Source organism: Sminthopsis crassicaudata, chromosome 1 (genome assembly GCF_048593235.1).
Source record: "Sminthopsis crassicaudata isolate SCR6 chromosome 1, ASM4859323v1, whole genome shotgun sequence".
Taxonomy (NCBI): domain Eukaryota; kingdom Metazoa; phylum Chordata; class Mammalia; order Dasyuromorphia; family Dasyuridae; genus Sminthopsis; species Sminthopsis crassicaudata.
Window position 1 is genome coordinate 480,249,292 of NC_133617.1, and position 24,788 is coordinate 480,274,079.

The 24,788-nt window shown below is 34.3% G+C and overlaps 1 protein-coding gene across 4 annotated transcripts in view; it reads right to left on the reverse strand.

Moving 5' to 3' along the window:
• MAD1L1 (mitotic arrest deficient 1 like 1) overlaps positions 1-24,788 on the reverse strand; it is an 862,777-nt gene that overhangs the window by 541,779 nt on the left and 296,210 nt on the right. The gene's annotated exons all lie outside the window — the stretch shown is intronic.

Genomic DNA, 24,788 nt, shown 5'->3' on the forward strand with positions numbered 1-24,788 from the left:
TCTTTTGATTCTTTGAATTGTACCCAGGGTCACACAGCTAACAATTATCAGAGACATAACAATGCAAATAATGGCAAAGAAATGTCTATGGAAAACAGGAAGAAGGGGGAAGACTGGCTTGAGGAGAAGCATGGGCCTACTTCAAACTGATGAGCAATGAATTAAATGCAGCTTCTCAGAAAAAGATCAAGGCATCAATGAGGACAGTCCAATTAAGATGTCCACTAATTATTCGGGAATGGTTAAGCGGGGGGGGGGGGGGGGGGGGGGGAGAGAATCCAACTGAGGCTGAATTAAACAGGGATGAGTGAAAGAAATAGGACAAAAAAATAACCTGAATAAAAATCACCTTGAACTACTACTGTATTACTTTCAGGTTACTTTAGTACAAAAAAAGGGCAAGATACAACTTAAATGAATAAATGATGAAGAGAATAAAGAAGGGAAAAGCAGGAAAGAGAATAAGGGGAGGAGAAGGAAGGAGAGAACTTACACATAACATAATCAATAAGATAGTGGGGAGTTCTCTTTGTTGGTACAGAGTTGGGGGAGTGAGGTGGGAGGAGAGAAGAGTCTTAAAAACATATAACAAATGCCAGGCAGAAGCAAAATAAAAATGCAAATTAATGTTTTTCTTAAACCCACGCAGCAATGTCAGCTTAATAAAACAGGAAAGGTAGGAATTAAGAAAGTACCTAATATTGGATGGATTGGCAGAAAAAAACCTCATTAAAATATTTTGAATACTGTGCCTGGAATATCACCCACAGCAAATATGTATAATCTGCCTCAGTTGCCCAAACTTTTTGGAAATATAAAAAAGTTAAGCAGGGATCACAGAATTTTTCTTTTAAAGTTACATTTTCCCCTTGTAGTTCTAGACATACTTCCCCTCACATCACTAAATCCTGCCATAAGGACAAAAAAAGCAGGTAAGCAAAATTAACCAATACAGACGCAAACATTTATAAATTCTTATATTATTATATAACAATATTATTATAATATATTAATATTAATATAATAAAATATGTAAAATTTATAAAATTCTATCTAGCTTCCCGCGATTCCTTCAAAAGCAAAGAATTCCCTTGCCAAGATTGGTCATTATAATAATTAACTAGATAAAAAAAGATGCATTTCAAGACTACTTTCACTTACATTACTCTATTTACTATGAATACATATAATCTGTTTAGGATCCAGAAAGAATATTAAAAATTTCAGCTAGACCACCCCTTAAATTTTACAGATGGGGGCTGGTAATTTGTCAAGATCTCACAGCTAGTAAGGGCAGAACTGAGCAAGGTCACCTCTAAGAAGACTACTGTTGTTCCACTACATGAGGTCTTCCAAGTTAAAGTTAATTAGATATGAAAATGAGCAAAAGTACAAGGGTTACAATGTTGTAATTCCAAATCTCAGGAAGAAAAAAAAGTCTTTATAATATTATATTTCTTCCCTGTCCTACAATTTACACCTTGTCCAAGCCCAAAGGTCCTCTTAAGAATCACAAAAGAAATTGACAGTAGTTAGCTGCCTTAGTGGTCTTCCTGATAACATAAAAGGTACATGCCAAATAGAGAAACTGACTTTCTCATTCCTATGCTAAGCCTTTAGCACAAGGAAAAATATAAGAAAGTTGCAAAAATGGTTTGTTGGTTTTCCCTCCCTTTTGACTGTGTCCCCATAATTAAGCATGATCCCTTAAGAGGAAGGTAGACTAGCTTACTTCTAAATGTACTGCATTATTGTTTTTGCTTGGTGGCATTTATTCTCTCAGTTGGGAGTTTTAGTGGTAGTTGCTTATATCTTTATATGATTAGTTAACAAAAAGACTTAACTCTTAAAAAAAAGCCCTATATTTTACTGTTTCCACCTGATGACAGATGACATTTAATACCTTCCATTTTGTGTTCACATTGAGTCTGTAAATATATAAACCTACATTTTATTGCTATTTAATAACTATTACAATTGCTAGTGTTGCTACTCTTCTACTGGATTTAATGTTCCATGAGGATTTCATAAGAAAAATGGTTAAACTAAAACTATATAAAACAACAAGCTTTCTGTAACCTTCACAATCACTTACACCACACCCTTCAATTCCAAAATGCTGAGCAAATAGGAACATAAATAAAGGGTGTCAACAGATTAGGAAAGCCTTAAGGAGAAACTCAGATGTTTACAGCACCCCCAAAACAGTTAAGCATGCTGAAAATGTTGCCAAGTCTAGATGGCCTGCCAGTGTATCAAATCCCTTCTCCTCAGGCCCTTACAGCAAACCTACCCACTCTTTCCCATATGAATGAATTTAGGGAATTGGGAATACAAGGACCTGCAGCCAAACACAGATTCCCAGGAAATTTTAATGAAATTACACGAGGTAGGACTTAATCTATTTCTTTTCAACCTCCTTCTTCAGGCAGGCTTCAGATAAAGCTTCTTCAATGTTTTGTTTTCTGTTTAAAAGGAAAGAAAGGAAAAGAAAAGACTATACTGAAAGATCCAACCTTTACTCACAAAAATAATAAGCAACTGATATTTATTTAAAACTTTAAGGTCTGCATGGTATTTTACAAATACTATTTTGTTTAATTCTTTAAAATAACCATAGATTTATATGGCATGTTCAATATTGAAATTAATTTATAGAGGGTGTTTCAAAACTCAGTGCAGTTTTAAACGATATGGTTATATTTTAATTGTTATAATAACCCTATGACATACATACTGTGGGAATTATTTCTAAGTGAGAAAAAAGGACTAAGACATCAAATGCCTTGCCAAGAGAGATACAACTAATAAGCATCAAAGGCTGAATTCAAATCCAGGTTTTCCTTGGCTCCAAGGCCAACATTCTTTCCACTACATAATATTCCTTTAACCCTATTCAGATATGGTTCTCTTTAAGAAGTGATCCCTTCCAAAACTGCTACCACATTTTGATATAGTGCCAATCAAGGTAAGAAAATAAATGGGAATTTTGGGGGGAGAGGGGAATTTTGTAGGATCTGTGGATGACATGCAAAGGTCAATAGATAACACAGAAAAAGTTTAGAAATTCAGAAATGCATAAAACATTATATATAGTATTGTATAACATATTTTATCTTTTTTCCCCTGAGGCAATTGGGGTTAAGTGACTTGCCCAGGGTCACATAGTTAAAAAGTGTTAAGTATCTGAGGTCACATTTGAATTCAGGTCCTCCTGACTTCAAGGCTGGTGCCACCTAGCTGTCCTCATATTTAATCTTTTAATACTATAAATAGACTTAAATTTTACAACAGGATACAGAAAACACTTACATAAAAGAAAGAAAAAAAAAATTCAGACTTCTTTTTGGTACGACGGGAGGAACAAAAAATTTTACTCAGATTTTCCAGTTCCAGAGGATACAATGGAAGATCCATGGAGAGATAACTGTAGGGGGAATAGGAACAGAATGCTAGACTTGAAATCAGGAAGAAATGAAATTGAATTCCACTTCATTGGCTGTATGACTCCAGAGGAACTCACTTAACCTCTAAGTTTCCTCATTTGTAAAATGAGGGTGATGGACTTAATAACTTCTAAGGTCAAGTCATTCTCTAAATCAATAGTCCTATGATTTTAGAAAAGTAACTTGCATTCTAGACACCAAAAATTCACTGTACAGATGCACAATAAACTACCATGCAACCCAATTCTACCACATCATAAGCCACCAAATTAACAGAAAGATCATAAATCATGATAATTAGTAAGCAACTATAGTCATAAAACTCAATCCATTATGGCAAAGAAATAATGTCCTTTGGAATGTTTTTTATTAAACATTTTTTTTAAAGTTAATATTGTGGAAGAGATTAAAAGTGTTTCCTGGACTTTATTCAACACTATTTTCATCTCCTGCCAAAGTGATGTCAACCTCTCAGACCTTTTGAATTGGGGGCAAAGGGGACAAGGGACATAGTGGGGAACAACATAAAGGGGGGGTTACTGAGGGCAACCAATCAGGTCTGAGGAAAATTCATGTGGTCCAATATTGTCCAATAGAGTCAAAGCAAAGTTGACTAAGAATGCTACAGAGGCAAGCAGAAGACAGGAAATTATAAAGCAGCTACTTCAAGTGGCATGATAGGTATCTGTCTGATCTAACTTCCTTTCTGAAGCAAGCAACATTCTTTTGGCACTACTCAATTCCTTTCATTTTTTAATTTACCCTAGTAGATCAAGGATCTAGAAAAGAACAAGCTTGAGTGCACAGCCCACAGATGTTATGGTAGTAGACAGATTATATCCTAAATATCCATACCCGATACTTTCTGAATGACCTTGGTCATATCCACATAGTGTGGATAGTCATAGTCAACTATATTCCACCAAAGTCATTCAGAAAGTATTGAGTATTAATTAAGTCCAGATTATTGGATGCTAATTGGGTATTATAATTGGGTATTAACTAAGTCCAGAGAATTAAGTCCAGATAGTTTTCAGGTACTATATATTAAAAAAAAAAAAAATGGAGGAATAGCTTTATATTACAAAAAGCTTCTATGAATCTAGGATATACTGACTCTAATTTTGATAGGAAAAACTAAAATAACATACCTCATTAATTTAGGAGTGGATGTGGAAAGAATTTTGGATTAAGAATCTGAAAAGCTGAGTTTTATTTCATTGGAATTTAATCTTATGATCCAACTCTAGATCTAAGATACTATGATCCAATAATCTTGATCAAATCTCATAGCTGGAGCAAGATATTCTCTCCAAGGCTGTTTTTGACTCCAAGATTCTATAAGGAGTAACAGGACCAAAGTTAAAGTGAAATGAAATAATTAGAAGGAAGAGATCAAATCAAATAAAAAATGTCATTTTAGTATTTCAAGAGTTCATACAGCTAAATCTCACAGAACAGATGAGATGGGATCAGTTAGAAACATCCAAAAGGAGGTTAGTACTATATCTTTACATACTTTGAAAAAAAAGCACTCTAAATGGGTTGTAGACAAATCAAAAAAACAAAACTCTAGAGGCTGTTTTTATAGAGAACCATTTCATTGAATGTGACCATCAATTTTCACCTGAAGCCTCCTTTTCTTCCTTCAGGACCAAGATTATTTAGAGATCTGAATTTCCTAAAAGTTTATATAACAGGAGAAAATGCCTTGACCAAATACAGAGAATCTACTTTTTCAATCTGGAAATAGGAAAGGTGTGTATATGAGGGGAGAGGACAAGAAGGAATTATGTCCTGGATTTAAGAATAGCAAAATATTTATGGGGCAAAAGGAAAAAAAAATTAGGCAATAATAAAACCATTTGTTTAAGTAAGTTCACCAGCAGTACTATCTGCACCCTGAAAAAATTATGCCACATAAGATGGTCATTATCTGCTCCAGTGTGAAAGAAAAAGATTCTCTCTAGCTTGGGAAATTCACTTCCTCTCTCTAGGACTTATTTCTCATTGTCTAAAAAGAGAAGGTGAGCACAGAAGCTCTCCAGTCTATAATCATTATTATAAAAGATAATAATCTACTGGAGTACCATAAATTCCACCTCTCTATAAAGTCTATTCACTGGGATTAGTTTTCTCTCCAAGATTCATGCTTTTCACAAACTATATTATGCTTTTTACTTTCTTTGGGCTAAGGCACTGGTAGATGGGAATAATTAAGATATTGAAGTTATAAATTTTATCTTCCTGTAAAAAAAAAACAACAAGATCTTTATCAGTCAACTTATTGCATGTATTTTTAATGGATAGGATACCATTTTGAGAATAATAGTGAAATTATATTTTCTATCAGGGCAAATGAACTTTTGACAAAGTGAATCTCAAAAATATTTTCCTATCATTTTACCATCTCCTGTCTCAAGTTCAAAATATATGTTATTTTGGCTAAGAAGAAGAGGTATGTTTCCGTCTGGCATTGACCTCAAAGTGACATTTTTAGGTAATAATGTGGTGAGTTTTTAAAAGATTTATTAATATTTGATCTCCTTTATGAGAATAGTTGGATATGAAGAAAGATAAATGGAAATGTAATAATAACAATGATAAACAATGTTTATATAGTGCTTTCATGTAAAGTTTACTTTGCTTACTCTTACTCTTAGACTTAGTATTTTAATCAATTGTGAGATTTAATCTATCCCATTTTATGGGTGATTTCACTACATTCACATTTAAGATTATGACTGTGTGTTTACCTCCATCCTGTTCATATATATATATATATATATTTCCCCCCCTCTCCTCTCTTTTCTCAACACCTCTTCCTCCCCCCCCAAAAAAATGTGACACAAGAGGGGAATTTTACTTAACACTTCTGATACACACACACACACACACACACACACACACACACACACACACACACATATGAAGTTATTTCTATTCCACTGGCCTTTATCTCTTCTCCTTGCACCATCTAAATTCACAAATTTCTAGTTTTTCTTCCTTTTCTCTTTCACACTCAATTTTGCTGACATTTTCTATTGTTTGTGACTATTACTTTTTCTGCTCTCTCTTACACTCAACAGTTCATCTCGTAGTCATTGTTTAATTCCCTACTGAGTTTAATAAGTTTCTTATATCTTACTGATATTCTTCCAAAGCTATTTTGGGTACTTCTAGTCAAATTTCACATATAACGAAAATCCAAGAGACTGTTCTGTGGATGGTCAGAAAGAACACAATAGAAAAATTCTATTCTGAGAATCAGTAGTTTACAAGTTTAAAAAAAAAAAAAGTTGTTGAGCTTTTAATGTAAAAGGATTAACAAGTAACAGGGCTTTTACTAAAAACAGGACTTTTGCAAAGAAGGGCCCAACAGGAAAGTGAATAATATGAAAAAAGCGAAATAAACCAAACAGGGTACACCAAGAATTTAGTTAGTAAAAGTAACCCCTATTTATGCTTCATAAGGAAAAAGGTAACAACATGTGCATGCTTCTTCTTTGGGTCACCCTTTTTCCCTTCCTACTTTTCTTCTTCTTTTTTTTTTAAACCACAGCCAGAGGCAGCCCACAATCATCTCTCTTCCAAAATTCCACAAACCCCATCTTAATCAACATCTTCACATTGGAGAGGGATAAAAGGCATTTTGTTTTGATTTCATTATATTTGCTGAAATTGCTTTTCTCTCTGGATTTTTTTTTCTGCCACAAACCAGTTCCATCTGTCTTAGAAAAGGGATAATGCAATAATATTTCTGACAAGGTTAGTTTTCTAATAACTTTGCAAATGGCATTTTCCAATAACAAAACAGGTGGAGTTTTTTCTTAAATGGATATAATAGAAATGTCAGCCCAGAAACGTAGCCTGAAAAGACGATATATTAACACCTGAAAATTAAATTTTAAAGCTGAAAGGATCCTTGCTTATCTGTGAAAGAAAGAAGGCAATCTTACTAAGTAGAGCAAATGTTATATTAGAAATCATGAGATGAACAAGCTCCTACAAAGTCACTTCTACTAGCAATGGTTCTTAACAGTACCTGGAAGAGTAGTTTATTTTGAAGTATTTTTTAAAGGAATATTAGGATCAGGGTATCTTTTGGCACTTAAAAATACACACATACATAGTGTGTGTGTGTGTGTGTGTGTGTGTGTGTGTGTGTGTGTGTGTGTGATATGGAAAAATAGAAGAATACAGCCATCGGAAAACTTTAGGATGTGTAAACACCTACATTTCAAGGATCACATAGAAAGAAAATACTATCACTTAAGAATGAGGCTACAATTATGCAACCACACATAACTGTGCACGAAGGTAAGAAGAAAAGAAAACTAAATTATCCAGGGAGTTATATCTCATATACAAGTCATCAGTAAATTTTTGTCTGAGTTGAATCTCACAACTTATGCTAATAATGCAATTTTATAAGTAAGGAAATTGAGGCTAAAAATTTAAGTGACTTTTCTTCCAGGCTACACATCTTATATGCATAAGAGTATGCATTTAAAAACAGATCTTATCTCACTCCAAGTCCAATATACTATGCATTATATTAGCTATCGAAAATTGGCAATATTCTTCCTAAATCATCATTGAAGAGGTTCTAGTCAAACTCAGCACTGTCCCCAGCTATAATATTGATCAGTACTTGACACATAGAATTTACTGAGATATGTGAAGGCCTGTATGAGAAGTGGTTCTAGACAGTGCATACCCTTTGATATCTCAGTGCTACTACTGATTCAGTATCCCAAAGAGATCATAAAAGAGGGCAAAGAACCTATATGGGCAAAAATGTTTGTAGCAACTTTTTGTTTTGGCAAAGTATTGGAACTTGAGTGGATATTTATCAACAAGGGAATGGCTGAATAAGATAAGGTAATTGAATATCATGAAATACTACTTAATCTATAATAAATGATGAGCAGACTGACTTCAAAAAAGCTTAAAAAGACTTATATGAACTGATGCTGAGTGAAGTGAGTAGAACCAGAATATTATACACAATTAACAGCAAGATTGTGTGATGATCAACTATGATAGAACTCTTCTCAGCCTTATGGTGAACTAAGACAATTCCAATTGAGATAGGATGGAAAAATGTTACCTGTTTCTAAAGAAAGAACTATGAAGTCTGAATATGAATCAAAGCATATTGTTTTCAACATTCTTTTGTTTTTTCTTTCTCATAGTTTTTCTTTTGTTTGATTTTTCTTTCACAACATAATTAATATGGCAATATGTTTAAAAATTGTACATTTATAACTTGTATCAGATAGCTGGGCATCTTGAGGAAGGGAGGCGGAAGGAAAGGAGGGAGGAAAATTCAAAATCTTTTAGAAGTGAATGTTGAAGGGGTAGCTAGGTGGTGCAGTGGATAGAGCAGCAGCCCTTAATGAGGAGGATGTGAGTTCAAATCTGGCTTCAGACACTTAACATGTCCTAGCTGTGTAACCCTGAGCAAGTCACTTAATCCCAACTGCCTCAGCCCAAAAAACCCAAACAAACAAAGTAAATGCTGAAAAATATCTTTATATGTAATTGGGAAAAAATAAAATAATTGGGGAAAAAAAAAAGAAGTGATTTTAGAAAGCTGAAGCTGTTTAGATTTTGTTTGGATCATTTTTATGTCCCTTACTGGTCAAGGTGTCCAATGTCACTTTGAATATTATGAAAAGTGCCTGCCTATAAAAAGCCCATTGGAATTTATAATTTCCCTTGACTTACACACACACACACACACACACACACACACGTCAATAAGTCCCTACTGAGGACAGGGATCCATAGGGGAAACATTAAGTGAAAAGAGTTCTGTTAGAAGTAAGGGGCCTGAATTAATCAATGATGGACAGAATCAGCTATACCCAGAGAAGGAACACTGGGAAATGAGTGTAAACTGTTTGCATTTTTGTTTTTCTTCCCAGGTCATTTTTAGCTTCTGAATCCAATTCTTCCTGTGCAACAAGGATTTCGGTTCTACACACATGTATTGTATCTAGGATATACTATAACATATCTAACATGTATGAGACTTCCTGCCATCTAAGGGAAGGGGTGGAGGGAAGGAAGGGAAAAATCGGAGCAGAAGTGAGTGCAAGGGATAATGTTGTAAAAAAATTACCCATGCATATATACTGTCAAAAAAAAAAAAAAAAGTTATAAGTATAAAATTAAAAAAAAAAAAAAGTAAGGGGCCTGGCCGCCTTTTGCATCAGAAGCATGTTTTTAAATCTTAATTTGGTGGACAAAAATATTGCCTTAAAGGTACTTTTTCAATAAGGAGTTTTTCCTATACATATGTTAAATTTATTATAAGGAAGTTCTGGGAAGGTATGGATTCTTTCACTTTTGTCTATGTTATCCCCAATGCCCTAGAAGCATCATATTGCAGTGAATGAAGAACTGACCTCAAATCCAGGAAGCTCTTAGTCCAAATCCTGCCTCTGCCACATCCTAGTTGTATGGCCCTGGGAAGGTCACTTTTCATTCTCTAGGAATTTCTCAAAGTGAAAGAAAGTGGTGGAAGGAGTTTACTTATCACAGAGCTTCCCATACCAAGAAAATCCCTGGTACAATCCTTATCAGATTCCTTGACACATAGTGCATGACACAAAGTAGTAGCTATAATAATACATATTTCCTACATGAAACACATAATGTTAGGGATCTTATTCCATGATCTCTGATTGTTAATATAAAAAGAAGAATAAAATCTCACCAAGGTTGCTTGCTACCAAGATGCAAGAAATGCAGGTCTGTGTCCAAAGCAAAGAGAGATGTCTATTAAGTGTTTCCATTTGTAAATAAAATAGTGCTGAGAGCAACAAAACTAAGAACATTGCAAAGCCTCTCATTGAAATTTCTAGTTACTCAAAAGAGCTTGGTCTATACACATATAAATAAAAAATACCTTTTGTCCATATTATTATAGGCAATTGAGGAAAAATCTCATGCTATATATTCATTAGTATGTTTATATCTATATCTCTTCAGCAGATATTCCATAAGAACAATAAGCAGAGCCAAGAACTAAGCATAAAGAAAGTAGGTTAGATTGCTCCAGGGAAATTATGCAGTTCTTTTAATGACCCCAAGGGTGTGTTTTTTAAATTTTTTTTTGGGGGGGGATTAGGGGATAGGGAGAGCAGGGGAAGAAAAAAGCAATTATATACCCCTGGTAGTTCTATGTGCCTTATGGGTCTTAAAATGTCAGTTTTCAAAGAATTGAGGATATAGGTCACCCAAAGAACAAAGAAAAAATGCCTAGAGGGCATAATAAGCAGGTTGGACCTCAGTACACATCAAGTATTATGTAAGAAAAACAGCATATGCTATTGGGCTTATATCCCAAGGAAATATTAAAGAAGGGAAAGGGACCTGTATGTGCCAAAATGTTTGTGGCAGCTCTTTTCGTAGTGATGAATGGATGTCCATCAATTGGAGAATGGTTGGGTAAATTATGGTATATGAAGGTTATGGAATATTATTGCTCGGTAAGAAATGACCAGCAGGAGGAATACAGAGAGGCTTGGAGAGACTTACATCAACTGATACTGTGGAAATGAATAGAACCAGAAGATCACTGTACACTTCAACAACAATGCTGTATGAAGATGTATTCTGATGGAAGTGGATATCTTCAACATAAAGAAGATCCAACTCACTTCCAGTTGATCAATGATGGACAGAAATAACTACACCCAGAGAAGGAACACCGGGAATTGAATGTAAAATATTAGCACTACTGTCTATCTACCCAGGTTACTTATACCTTTGGAATCAAATACTTAATGTGCAACAAGAAAATGGTATTTACACACATATATTATATCTAGGTTATACTGTAACACATGTAATATGTATGGGATTGTCTGTCATCAAGGGAAGGGAGTAGAGGGAGGGAGGGGATAATTTGGAAAAATGAATACAAGGGATAATGTTATAAAAAAAATTACTCATGCATATATAATGTCAAAGAAATTTTATAAATAAAAATTTTTAAAAGAAAAAGAAAAACAGCATAAAAGACTCATCAAGGAAGTGTATGATTGGAGGGGGGGAAAAGATAGGCTAGTCCGCTTCAAGACCAATGAGTAATTGATGGCACATATAAGAGCATAATTAATTTCCAAACAATGCCACATAGTGCTTCCCCAAAATAGAGAATTGACAGCACACTAATAACAATTACATGACATGTGAAAGCATGGATACTGACATCTTTAAAGAGATGTCAATCTATGATTGACTCTTTAAGGAGAATACTTATTTGATGAGGTCACAGATTAACTGAAGAATCAATCAAGGATTTGTAACATGTATTGCATTTGGTGAGATTATCACCCCCTTTGGATTAAAGATATACAATACTGTATTATTTTTAAAAGTATCAATAAAACTATGCAAAACCTACACACACACACACACACACACACACACACACACACACACACACACACACACACACAAACACACACACACACACACACACATATACCAGCATTTATTAAGCACAAATAGACCCCTCTCATTGTCCTAGGGATGATCAGAATTGACTTTCTATATTACTATTACTACTTCCAATACAATTGCTAAAAATAGCACGTATTTTTATATTGCTTTACATATATTACATTATTTGAGCTTAACAACAACAAGGTAAAACAAATACATATTATACTCTCAGTTTTACAACCAAGTAAACTCTGGATCAGAGATAAGAGGTGACTTGACAATGAACTAAATAGACAAGTCCAAGACCCAGATCTCTATCCAAACTTGATGCTCAGTACTATACATTGTCACCTATCATTTTCAAAAGATGTATGAATAGGTCTAAACCTACAGAAGTCATTTGGAGGTTATACTTGGAAATACAGTATGTTCTTTGGGTCAGAGTTTCTGAAGTTACTAAGTTATTGTGATACAAACAACAATCATTTCACCTGCCATAAGGTCAAGGAGATAGCTGCAAAAATTTTAACTCTGATATCCTTCAACAACTTGCAAATTCAAGCTTAAGTCTGTTTTCCATACTAAAAAGAATATTAGATTTCTATTGTTTTTAAATTCTTCTACTGTTATTTATTATATATGTTACATAGGCAATTCACTTAAGGCAATGTTTAAGTCCTCATCTGTAAAGTAGTGGGAGGAAGGAGAGAAGGAGTGAATTCTAAATCAATGAGCCTATCATGATCTCAGGCAACTATATGCAAAAAGAGGAGTATAAAATTAATGTGATTGTAAGGCAGACATTGCTTTGCTTTGGGGTTCAAAAATTACCTTCTACCTTAGTCTGTATTCAGAAATGAATGCAGATATTCCTTGAAGTATTCTATCAGGATGATAAAAATCCAGTCAATTTTCACCTTAATTTTGGCCACAGGGAAAAATTCTTCTATATCATCTTAAGATACAAGTTAAACATTACAGGAATTTTTTAGTATTTGATTAAATTTAGTTTATATCTCAAATGAGGCACCTTGAAGAGGCTACATATATACATTTATACATACACTCCCCCCCCCAAGAATTACAAGCCCTTATATATGAACCAACATTATATTCAGTTAAGTGAAAAAACTTACATATTATATAATTCTAGGGAGAAAATATCTGAATTGAAGGCTCCTAGTCAGAAGCACAGGATTGCCAGGAGCCTGGCATAACCAAAGGAATGTGTTAATCCTCAAATCTGATTTTTGTATAACTTAAAAAGGAAATAAATCACAATTAAATCAACAGCCACTTTAATCCAATGAGAACACTTGAGAAAGGAAAGCACACAGTAACCTAGAAAAGCAAGATTATCATCAAAATGGGTATAAAGTGAATAGTTTCATGCTAGAAAATAGGATCCAATACTCTTACTCTCCTAGATAAATCTTTGATAAACAGTAAAATTATATGATTGGATTTAAATATTTTAAATCTCAATTATTTTTGAAAACTTATGTGATCTCTTTAATTCAATATATACTAAAGAGAACTTTAAAAAGAAAGTCATGCTTAAATGTAAGGCCTACTTGCAGCAAGTAGCTTATCTGTAGGACTGAACAGTTAGGGGTTTGTTTGAAATATATGTTCACATGTAGAATGGAATCAAATAATTTTCCACATGGAAAGAAAAAAATTAAAATTACGAAAGATGTAGTATGTAAACTAGGAGGGATCAAAGGCAGTTATTAGATAGAAGTGATATTGGAACACAGAGATAATCTATTTTCTTTTAAAAGAGGATGCCTTGGGGCAGCTAGGTGGCCACAGTGGATAAAGCATCCCCCCTGAAGTTAGGAGGAACCAAGTTCAAATATGACTTCAGACACTTAATATTTCCCAGCTGTGTGTAAATCACTTAATCCCAATTGCTTCAGGGGGGGAAAAAAAAGAGGACACCTAAAAATTCTTTTTAGTCCTTATGAAAATCTTATTGTAATTTAAACCAGATAGCATTTATATAACATTAAACTGGATTTCAAATTACATTTTAGCTAATAAAGAAATAAAGTTGACACTCCCTCTTTTGGTTAGGGAAGGAAGGCTAGTCGAAAGACTGTATTAAATTAAGGACTTAACTTGTGACAAATCTGTCTTTGAAACTCTGGCTTAGTTACTAGAAGACCACCTTAAAATGAGCACTTTTGGTTTCCTAAAAAGTCCTCTATAGAGTCTTCTTCCCCAAAAGAATAGGAAAAGTCTGTGATTGTGTGCCACAGCTAGAAAAAGAGAAAGGAATCAGTCCCTCACTGTGTGTCAGTCAAAATCAGAGAAGTCTCTTAGCTCTGGGGCCCCATAACTACCATCTCTTTCTTTCTTATGATCAGAGAAACTGAGATTTGCGAAAGACCTAGTTTAAATAGATCAGCGTCTCTCATTGTATCTACAGTCTCCAGCTATCCTGGCCTATTAACTTGCCACTGGACTCAGATAACTCCAGACAAGTGTGTACATTCCTGCCACACCTAGATCCAATTCAATTGCAAGTCAAAATATGAGCTTCCTAATGTCAAGAAACAAGATCAAACAACAAAGAACAATAATCTTCAGGGATCTAGGCCTGGAATGGACTTCAGAAGCCATCTAGCCCAAGCCCTTGATTGTATAAAAATGACACCTAGAGAGGTTAGGTGACTAGCTTGTGATTCTTGTGGGTGGGAGTGGTGTCATACATTCCCCCCTCCCCCTTTCTTCATCTCGTCGAACATGAACTAATTCCAACACTTGCCATTGGACTCTGGTGATTCTCCCTCAGCTCAAACTTGCCTGCATGTCCTGGGGTCCTCACCTTCCTGGCAGAAGGGTCCTCTTGGAGAATGCACAAAAAACAGCAACAATCGGAACCCCACTGGCACCAAAGTCAAACTGGAAGGGTTTCAATAATCCAGTGACTGGGGAAACATGCTACCTTATTCACTCAAATTGGAAACCATTTCCCCCTCCTTAGAACATTGTAGCATTTTGCTCATGTTTTAAGACATTTATTTTGATATTAAAGTTGTGTTTAGATCAATCTTATGGCTTTTTCCCACTATACTGTCATCTTTATTGTCATCCCCTCAATAATAAACTTTTAAACAATAACTGCTAAATAAAATTTTTTAATAGAGCATCTGTGTAACAATTCTATTTCTACTGACAGAAGGAATAGTTAGTTTCCCAAAAAGGAAACTAAAAAAATACCCCCAACTTCTTCTGCCAAAGGTAGAAGCCCATATTAAGTCACCAGAAAGAATGATAGCCCAGCATTTGATTTCATTAACAGATCAAATTGCAATTTTAAGCTTCACTGTTTACAAGAAAACCACCTGGATCAAATTTCCAATTACTCTGCCACTGATATTTTGTTTAACAAATCCTCTTTTGAGATATTAGGGTACTTTCGACCCATTAAATAGAACTGCAGATATTAAGGCAATTTTTCAAAGTCAATTTAATTTTAAGCAGCTAGCAAACATAGCTGATAACTTCATAAACATTACATCTTCTCAGTGTCATAAAAGGTAATAGTTCTTATCCTCCTGGTTGCCTCTCTAGTCCTTTCAACTACCACTTTCTTAATTTTATCATTACACTTAATAAATGACATATTCTGAAAGAAATCTGATCAAACTGTCTAGATTAAATAATGAACACTTCATTTGGCTCCGAAATCAAAGAATAAGGATCTAGCATTAGACTGCAATCCATTTGGGTTTTCTTCCTCCAATTAAAAAAATTTTTTTTGTTAACAGTTAACAATTTGAACAAATGAATGAAAGAACTCCATCAAATCTTCTCTTGAAGAGGGAAAGAGGCAAAAATCCACTTTGTATCTATAAAAACCAGCTACAGCTGAACTTAACTAAGAGTGTCTGAACCAAGCACATAACACTATATTTTTGTAATGTATTATACTCTACAACAACGATAGAATTGATTCCAACAAAATGTAATGTAAAGAATCATAGACAAAAAGAAAAAGATTTTGGTTTCATTACTAGTTCTATCACTGGTTTTATACCCTTGACTAAGTCGAAATTTTCTCTGACCCCCATTCTGTTAGGCTGTAACAAAGGATTAACAATATTTAAACAAAATTTAAACTCATAAAGACATAATGAAGAAAATGTTTCACAATCTACAAAATTATATACAAATGTGAGATATGGTGTTTATTCCCAACTACTGGAATGGTTTTTTGCCTTTATTTGTATTCCTAGTGCTTAGCACCAGGACCTGGCACATAGCAGGCATTTAATAAATATTTACTGATTGATTGATTACATGGCACATGGTTTTCTGATTTATTTTTGGGTGAACAGACTTTTTAAAGTGGTTTTTTCCCCTTAGCTTTGTTTCTGAACTGTCTCACCATGGCTGAAATGTAGTCCTTCCTCAGTTCCAACTCTTTGAATCCCTACCTCACTCCAAAGCCCAATAAACATGCCTCCTCCACTTTCATAAGGCATCTCCAGAATCTTGTGGGGTTTGATACTTTGCACAATTCTGAAATGACCTCATTTTTACTTGGCAAATATTTTTAAATAACTTACCTTATATGGATATAGATATTGTTCCTCTTTGAGGAAGAATAGTCACATTTTTGTTCCAGAGTCTGCTATATAAGTATTTAATGGAACTTAATAAATGATAGATCTTCCATTTCATATTACTTAAAGTTGAGGAACTGCAAAAACAAAGGCTGGGAATCCATGTTTGAGTATCACGTTCTACTCAATAATAAACTAATTTTTTGAAAAAACTTAATAAAGTAGAATGGCTATTAAAAGGGTACGGTCAATGTGTACTATTAATTCAATGATGCACACTTCCTTATATAGAATAGGCAGATGTGCAAACTAAGAAAATTAATTATCACTGTTAAAAGAGCATGGGGCAGTATAAATATAAATAGTATGGGGCAGCTAGGTGGCACAGTAGAGCACCAGCCCTGAATTCAGGAGGACCTGAGTTCAAATCTGGTCTCAGACACTTAACACTTCCTAGCTGTGTGACCCTGGGCAAGTCACTTAACCCCAACCTTAAAAAAAGAAAAAAGAAAAAAAGAAAAGAGCTCCAGTAGAATCTTGTGTCACTAATTTATAAAATCCTTTATCTGCACTTGTCTCTATTTCCATTGAAGACTCTTAATCATGTAGGAAAGGTTCTAATATGAGACTACTCTTTAAACCTCAAATGACTTAGTCTTCTCTTAAGTAAATTCTTTGAACACTTAATCATAAACAATTAAATCACCTGTAATATTTTGCAGTCCTTTTCACTTTTTAAAAGGAAAATTGAATAAACCACTAAACTCTTTAAAGAGATGATATAAGCTGTTAAAGTTGGTAGTCTTTTTATGGTGATGCAACTACATCTCTTTCTAAAAATTTTCTTCAGATTGTTCTTCTTAATATTTATTTCCTTAATAAATAAATTCTATGTACAATGACCTTAGGTGATAACTACAGATACAAAGAATAGGCTTTAATTTAAAAGATAAAATGCAAATATGCAAATATTCAGAATACAAATTTTAATATAAGGGAATATTTTAACCAAATGACATGAGATTCAAATTCTAAAGGAGAATCAAGAGAAGGATTAATAGACAAATTCACCCTTGCACTGACCATTCAAGCATAAGATTAACTACAATAGACAGAAATAGAAAACTGACAAACAGATTTGATAGAGTGGCAGAATTAGAGCTGGAAGGCACATCAGAGACCATTAAAATTGAAGCTATACTTAAAAAAAGAATAACTGTACAAGACTGCTGAGAAGTGGTCAGCTGGACCACTTGCTTGAATATCTCTCCTTTGTATGTGAGAGTATGTTAAAGGGGAAAGGATTAGTAGAAACAAAGGCATGGGTACAAAAAAGGAGGAGAGGACAAATTTGGTTAACAGAGAGGAACACAATGTTGATAGAATATGGAATACCAAAAGAAAAATTAAGAAATATGGCTGAAAAGAAAGGTAAGTGCCATTAAATGAAGATGAGAATTTTAAACTTTAGTAGAGATAGGACATGAAGGATTTTGAGTAGAAGAATATCATAGATCATTTATGCTTTTGAAAGATGAATATGAATATAAATAGGTATAAGATAGACAGCATGAAGAAAGATCATAGGTAGAGATAAATCAATTATAAGATTAATACAGTAATTCAGATGAGAAATAATGAGGGCTTGAACAAATGTTATGGCATATTAGGAGAATTAATTCCATTTAATCTACTAATTCTACCCATTTCCCCTGCTATTCTTAAATAGCTATCATTGCCCAATAACACTAGCTAATGTTAGATTCCATCACTTACTATGTAATGTTTTCTATAATTATTTATAGCACCATCTGAAGTCACAGTCTATCAATCAATTCCAAGTATGGGAACTTCATCGATTTTTTAGACAATTTTCTCCCTTCTAAACGAGTCTATTCAGGTCATGGTAATTTATCAATCAACGTGTTTATTGCATAAAGTTGCTTCAAGTTAAAATTAAATACTAACAATATGAATAAGCACAATGTTGAGTTTATTTCTACCCTACTAATTTATACAAATAAGGTACCATTGCAGTCAGATTATTTTGACATTGGAATTGCCCCTGAAAAAATGGATTTGATAATACCAGAAATGATTCTGTTCATGAAAGTTTCAAATGAAAGTGAATTTCAAGTTTTTTGTTTGCATAATAAATTTTTTTTCAGTGGAAGTTAATTCTTAAACATTTTTCTATAAATAATAACAGAATTCTGCAATTGTATTGCTGAATATTAGTAGCACTCTTGAAATAGCTTAGATCAAATAGGAAAATGGTTTGTGTTCACCCAATTCCAGAAGCCAATTTCCATTTGCTTAATATAGTCATGATATTTTATCAAGGTAATTATACTCTTAGCTATCAGTAACAATTAAACCCTTAGACTGGAGCTACTTAATAAAGGTCTCAAAATAAAATTGCACATTCCAAACACAGTATATGTAAATGTCAAGCATGCAAATAAGATCTTAAGATGAATATACAGTTCGAGGGAGCACAAATCAGCATAAGTTATTCAAGCACTATATCAGGCACAGTGAGACTCTAAAGCACACTGGGTGGAACTTTGATTGCCACATTGTGGAAAGGATCACTGTCTGAATTCAGTGCAGTGGGAGAGATGACAAGTAGTAATTAAATTCTCAAGTTCTGAAGACACCAAACTTTGAAGTTTTTCTAAATTAGGGAGGAGAGTCTGGCATGGAAAATTTAGGATCCATCACTATGGAATTGCACCAAAAGCTATACATTGTCCCTTATGCCCAAAGAAGATGGCTATATTAATTTAGAAGCTTTGTTGGGAAACTGACACATGTACCAAACAATCAGGAAGTGAATCAATTCATGCATTCTCAATCTACTATGCTTAATGAACAGTTTAATCACACCACTCTATTTGATGGATCCCAGCCTCAGGAGTTGCTCCTACGATTGGTATTGATCTTTCTCCAATATGCCTTCTATGGACAATCTGAATAAATAATCAACCAGTACTAGCTAATCAATACTGATTTAATCTCTTAACTCAAGTCAATACTCACAAAATAAAGTCCATGTCTGGGTGAAGCGAGATTTAAACCAAAACCTATTATCATCAATTGACCTGAACTAAGGAAAAGAAGAAGGGAAATTTTCTGACTTTAGAATTCATAGTAGAGAACTAGGAGAAATTCTTACAGCAGAAATGAAAAATAAGTGGACCAGTTAATAAATCTAAAAAATTCAATAGACTACATAGTCAAGCCACAACAGAAATGACAAAAACTAGAACTTTCCTTCAAGCCTACAAAAGATTTCTAACTAATTGCAGATTGCATTTCATTTGGTTCTGAAACACAGTTTTCTGATACTTGCTTGACATTAGGAAAATCAAGCCATTAAACTATTAGCAAAATCAAATTCAGAGAATCAAAAAACCACAGTAGGGGACCTCAGTAGCCATATAACTTTTTTCAATTAGTAATTGGATTTATGTTTGAGGGTGTCTAGGGCAAGATAAATAAAGGAAGAGTTTGTTATAGAGGATAATATATTCTAAATCTACCACTATGCAACTGTATGCATGAATACAAATCTATTATAAATTTTTTTTATAAAATCCCTATTCCACTCAGCTAAAAAGCATTGTGGAACAGGGATTCTGTTTATCTTCTCAGGAATGCTGTGACATGTTAGACACCCTGGACACAGTAGATTCCAGTGGTTTCCACAATGCTTATATTTTTACCAAAAGGCACATCACTTCTGTTTTCAATACTTAAATAAAAGGCAAATGTTTATCAGTAACAGTTCATGTCTTGCCAAAAGCCCAAAGAGCAGGCCAAGACTGATAGAACCAAAGCAGTTTCAGCTCAACCATCTGAAGGTCTTGTCTTATAGGTACCATCTTTTGGCTTACTTTCTATCTTGTATTATGAACGGAGTCCAAGCAACATTTTAAGTAACAACCTCTCGCAAAACACTAATTTACATTCCAGAAAATCCTGCTTTATCACATCCGACATCAGAGCCTTTTCAACTCAACAGAGACCCAAAATTACAGAACTGGATACAAAACAATTGAAGCATATCAAAATGCTGTAATCAACCCCCACAAATGAAGCCAGAAGCAGGAAAATATTTTGCCCCTTAAGAGGAAAAAGGAATTCTCCAGAGTATCTTGAAATAGGTTACACTTTCCATGTCTGTTACCCAGGCTTGAGGCATACTCAAATTTAATCTGAACTTATTGAGTAATAATGGTTCTACCCAATGCATACTAAAAGAAAGAACAATTCCATCCAGAAGAAAATTAAGGTACACAGAATCCAGAGTCTAATGGCACTGATTAGTAATCCTGTAACAATTCTACAACTAAAGGCTAGAATTTGAGGAAAGGTCAATGAACATTCCAATGTTCTTCTAAGACAACAGCAAAAAAACTGATAAATTTTTGATTTGACTTCAATGTATTTTCATCTTTTATATGGTAAAGGAAGAAATAAGAAGAGGAACTATCCTTAAATTCATTCTGAAGGGTAAGGAAGAAATGGTGACTAAAAGAAATATCAAAAAGACTGAGAAGAATTTACTAAGATATCAAAGAATTTATTATAGTTCTGTTTTTTGAAATAGTAGATTTCAAAGAGACCAGAGAAAGGAGAGGCATAATATTATGAATTAGTGTTTAAAAAAAAAAGGGGAGGTTGGTTACAAGAAAATATAAAGAAATTCTACTTAGTTAATTTACTTATTCAGTTCCAGACTAATCAAACTACCAAACTATTCTAGAAAGGGAGAGAATTTGGAACTCAAAATTATATAAAAATTGAGTGCTAAAAAAAGTTTATATATCATTGGTAAATATTTGACAAAATAAATAAAATATAAATATAAATTATTTATTATAAATACATATCATATATTGTAAAATAAAATAAAAATATAGATATAAAAAACAAAAAGATATAAGGCTTCTAAAAATGGAATACTTATGACATAAATATAATCATTTCAAAAAAGTGAAAAGTAAGGAATGTCTAAACCAATCTGGATAACTGGAAACTCAGCAAACTTATCAGTTTTGTTTGTTTTTGAATGTAGAAGTGTGTTCTTAGTTTGGTTTTCTGGAGGTCTTGAAGCAGCCTTCCTTTCAGCCAAGTAATCACCACTAGATAGCCAGGTATTAAAGTCCAAAAGTCTTTATTGTCTCCTTCACCTGGTGCTCAGCTAACTTTCTCGGGCCTTCAGAGGGAACTTTGTTTCAGTGGAGAAAATACAGGAGTGCCACCAGGAGGCTGATCAAAGATGGAATGAATCTCATCCAGTCCTTGCTGGCTGTTATATATTCCATTATCATAGGTGTGAAACTTGTGGAACTATATTAAGCACTAAGTACATGTACTGAAGTAGAGAACTATTAATCACCATGCTAAACTAGATAACCATTGTCTTATCAATTCCACTGACTTGAACACCTTGTAAGAATCCTTGTTTCAAGTTCATAGTTCTGACCCACAGCACAGAAGAAACACAAAAAATGTAAGAAAATAAGACATATACAAAAATGTTACGGTCCCATAAAAATGTCAAGAAATATATGGACAGAAATGAAGTTTGCAACAAATATTAAGTTCCAAACTTTTATTTAAGAGGCAAGAAAAGAAAAGGACTGTTCCACAACGATAAGAACAAAGAATTATTTAACAGCAGTTTTGCTTCAATTTTCTTATGAAAAGAGATGTAACATCTTGGTAAAAGCAGTTAGTTAACTAGTCATGTAGAACACACACACACACACACACATACACACACACACACACACACTCACTCACTCACATCAAGAGTTTAAGCTATTATTATGTAAGAGGAAGCATAGCATCATAAAAATGAGAGGCTATTAAGCAGATCAGAGCTAGCCTAAAAGCCAGGAAGACCTCAGTTCAAGTCCCATTTTTGGCACATACTAATTTTGTGATCCAAGCAAATTACCTAATCCTTCAAGAATCTAGGCAATTCAGGGCAGCTAGGTGGCACGGTAAATAGAACACCAGCCCTGAAGTCAGGAGGACCTGGGTTCGAATCTGACTCAGACACTTAACACTTCCTAAGCTGTGTGACCCTGAGCAAGTCATTTTACCCCTACTGCCTACAGAGGGGGGAAAAAAAAAAAAAGAATCTAGGCAACTCCACAAAGCAACAAGTTACATAGAAAGTCCTAAATGCATAGACAACATGTGCTTCCATGTCTGGGAATTTCCCAGACCAGTAAAATAAGAAATACAATAAAGATTCCTATGTAAAAGCCAATGCGGTAGATGCTGAAAAAACAAAAATAAAACTTATAAATGATCTAAGCTTAAGGATCAAATTCAGAAGATAGAAATGTGAAACATGTACACAGAGAAATATGGTGCAAATAAGAAAGTGTAGAGCGCAAAGGAGGGAATAAGGCCTTCATCAAAGATTTATTAAATCTTCACTGCATGCCCCTTATTTCAGAAGAAAGAAAGTTACAAACGCAAAAAAGAAGAAAACCAGAAAAGGTTTCTTGTAGAAAATGGTATCTGACTTGAGTTGAGTCTTGAAGGAAGTGTAAGAAGCAAAAAAAGGAGAAAAGTACTCCAGGTATGGGAGAGAGCCAGTAAAAAGGTACTGAACTGGAAGAAGGAGTGTTCAAGGAACAAGACCAAAGTGCTGGACCAAAGAATGTATACAGAGGAATCAAGAATCTATGAGCATAGTAAAAAGCTGTACAGCTTGTCTTCCTTTCCACGCTCGTACACTCCCTCCAGGGAAGAATCCTCGTAGTTTGAGACCCAATGAAATATGGCAAATGGATGTGACCTACTATAAATCTTTTGATCGTCTATCTTTCATCCATGTGGTAGTAGATACCTTTTCAGGATTCACTTTTGCAGTGCCAACAGCAAAAGAGACAGCCCGAGTGGGTCACTGAATTCTTTTTTTTTTTTTTTTTTTTTTAACTGAGAGAAATAGGTTTTATTTTACCAGGAGTATATACTCTGTAATAATGTATTTAGAAATATGAATGTAAATGGAATGATAGAATATCATTATATAATATTTCTATATTTCCATTACAGATTCTTTTTTTTTTTTAATTCATTTTTCCAAATTATCCCCTCCTTCCCTCTACTCCCTCCCCCCGATGGCAGGTAATCCCATACATTTTACATGTGTTACAATATAACCTAGATACAATATATGTGTGTAAATCCCATTTTCTTGTTGCACATTAATTATTAGCTTCCGAAGGTATAAGTAACCTGGGTAGATAGACAGTAGTGCTAACAATTTACATTCGCTTCCCAGTGTTCCTTCTCTGGGTGTAGTTATTTCTGTCCATCATTGATCAACTGGAAGTGAGTTGGATCTTCTTTATGTTGAAGATTTCCACTTCCATCAGAATACATCCTCATACAGTATTGTTGTTGAAGTGTATAGTGATCTTCTGGTTCTGCTCATTTCACTCAGCAACAGTTGATTTAAGTCTCTCCAAGCCTCTCTGTATTCCTCCTGCTGGTCATTTCTTACAGAGCAATAATATTCCATAACCTTCATATACCACAATTTACCCAACCATTCTCCAATTGATGGACATCCATTCAACTTCCAGTTTCTAGCTACAACAAAAAGAGCTGCCACAAACATTTTGGCACATACAGGTCCCTTTCCACTCTTTAGTGTTTCTTTGGGATATAATCCCAATAACAGCAATGCTGGGTCAAAGGGTATGCACAGTTTGATAACTTTTTGGGCATAGTTCCAAATTGCTCTCCAGAATGGCTGGATTCTTTCACAACTCCACCAACAATGTATCAGGGTCACTGAATTCTTTATCCAAGCATTTGCAATTATGGTGTGCCACAAGAAATAAAAACAGATAATGGACCTGCATATAGTTCTAAACATTTTGCGCACTTCTGTGCACAGTATAAGATATTACACATTACTGGAATACCTTTTAATCTGAAAGGTCAGGCAATAGTAGAGAGAAGAAACAGAGACATTAAGACACTCCTCCAAAAACAAAAGAAAGTGGGAGCCACGACTAACCCTAGAGAACTTCTAAATTTAGTTCTCTATACCATTAATTTTTTAATTTTTGACAAAGATGCACTGGCTCCAGCAGACAGGTTTTATAATCCACCAGAAGGGCGGTGTTCAGTGCGAGCAGCTCCACTGTCATTAGATAATCTCTAGGTGATGTGGAGAGACCCAGAAAGTGGTGAATGGAAGGGACCAGATAGGTTAACTGCCTGGGGGAAAGGGTTTGCTTGTATCTCCACAGATGGAGAA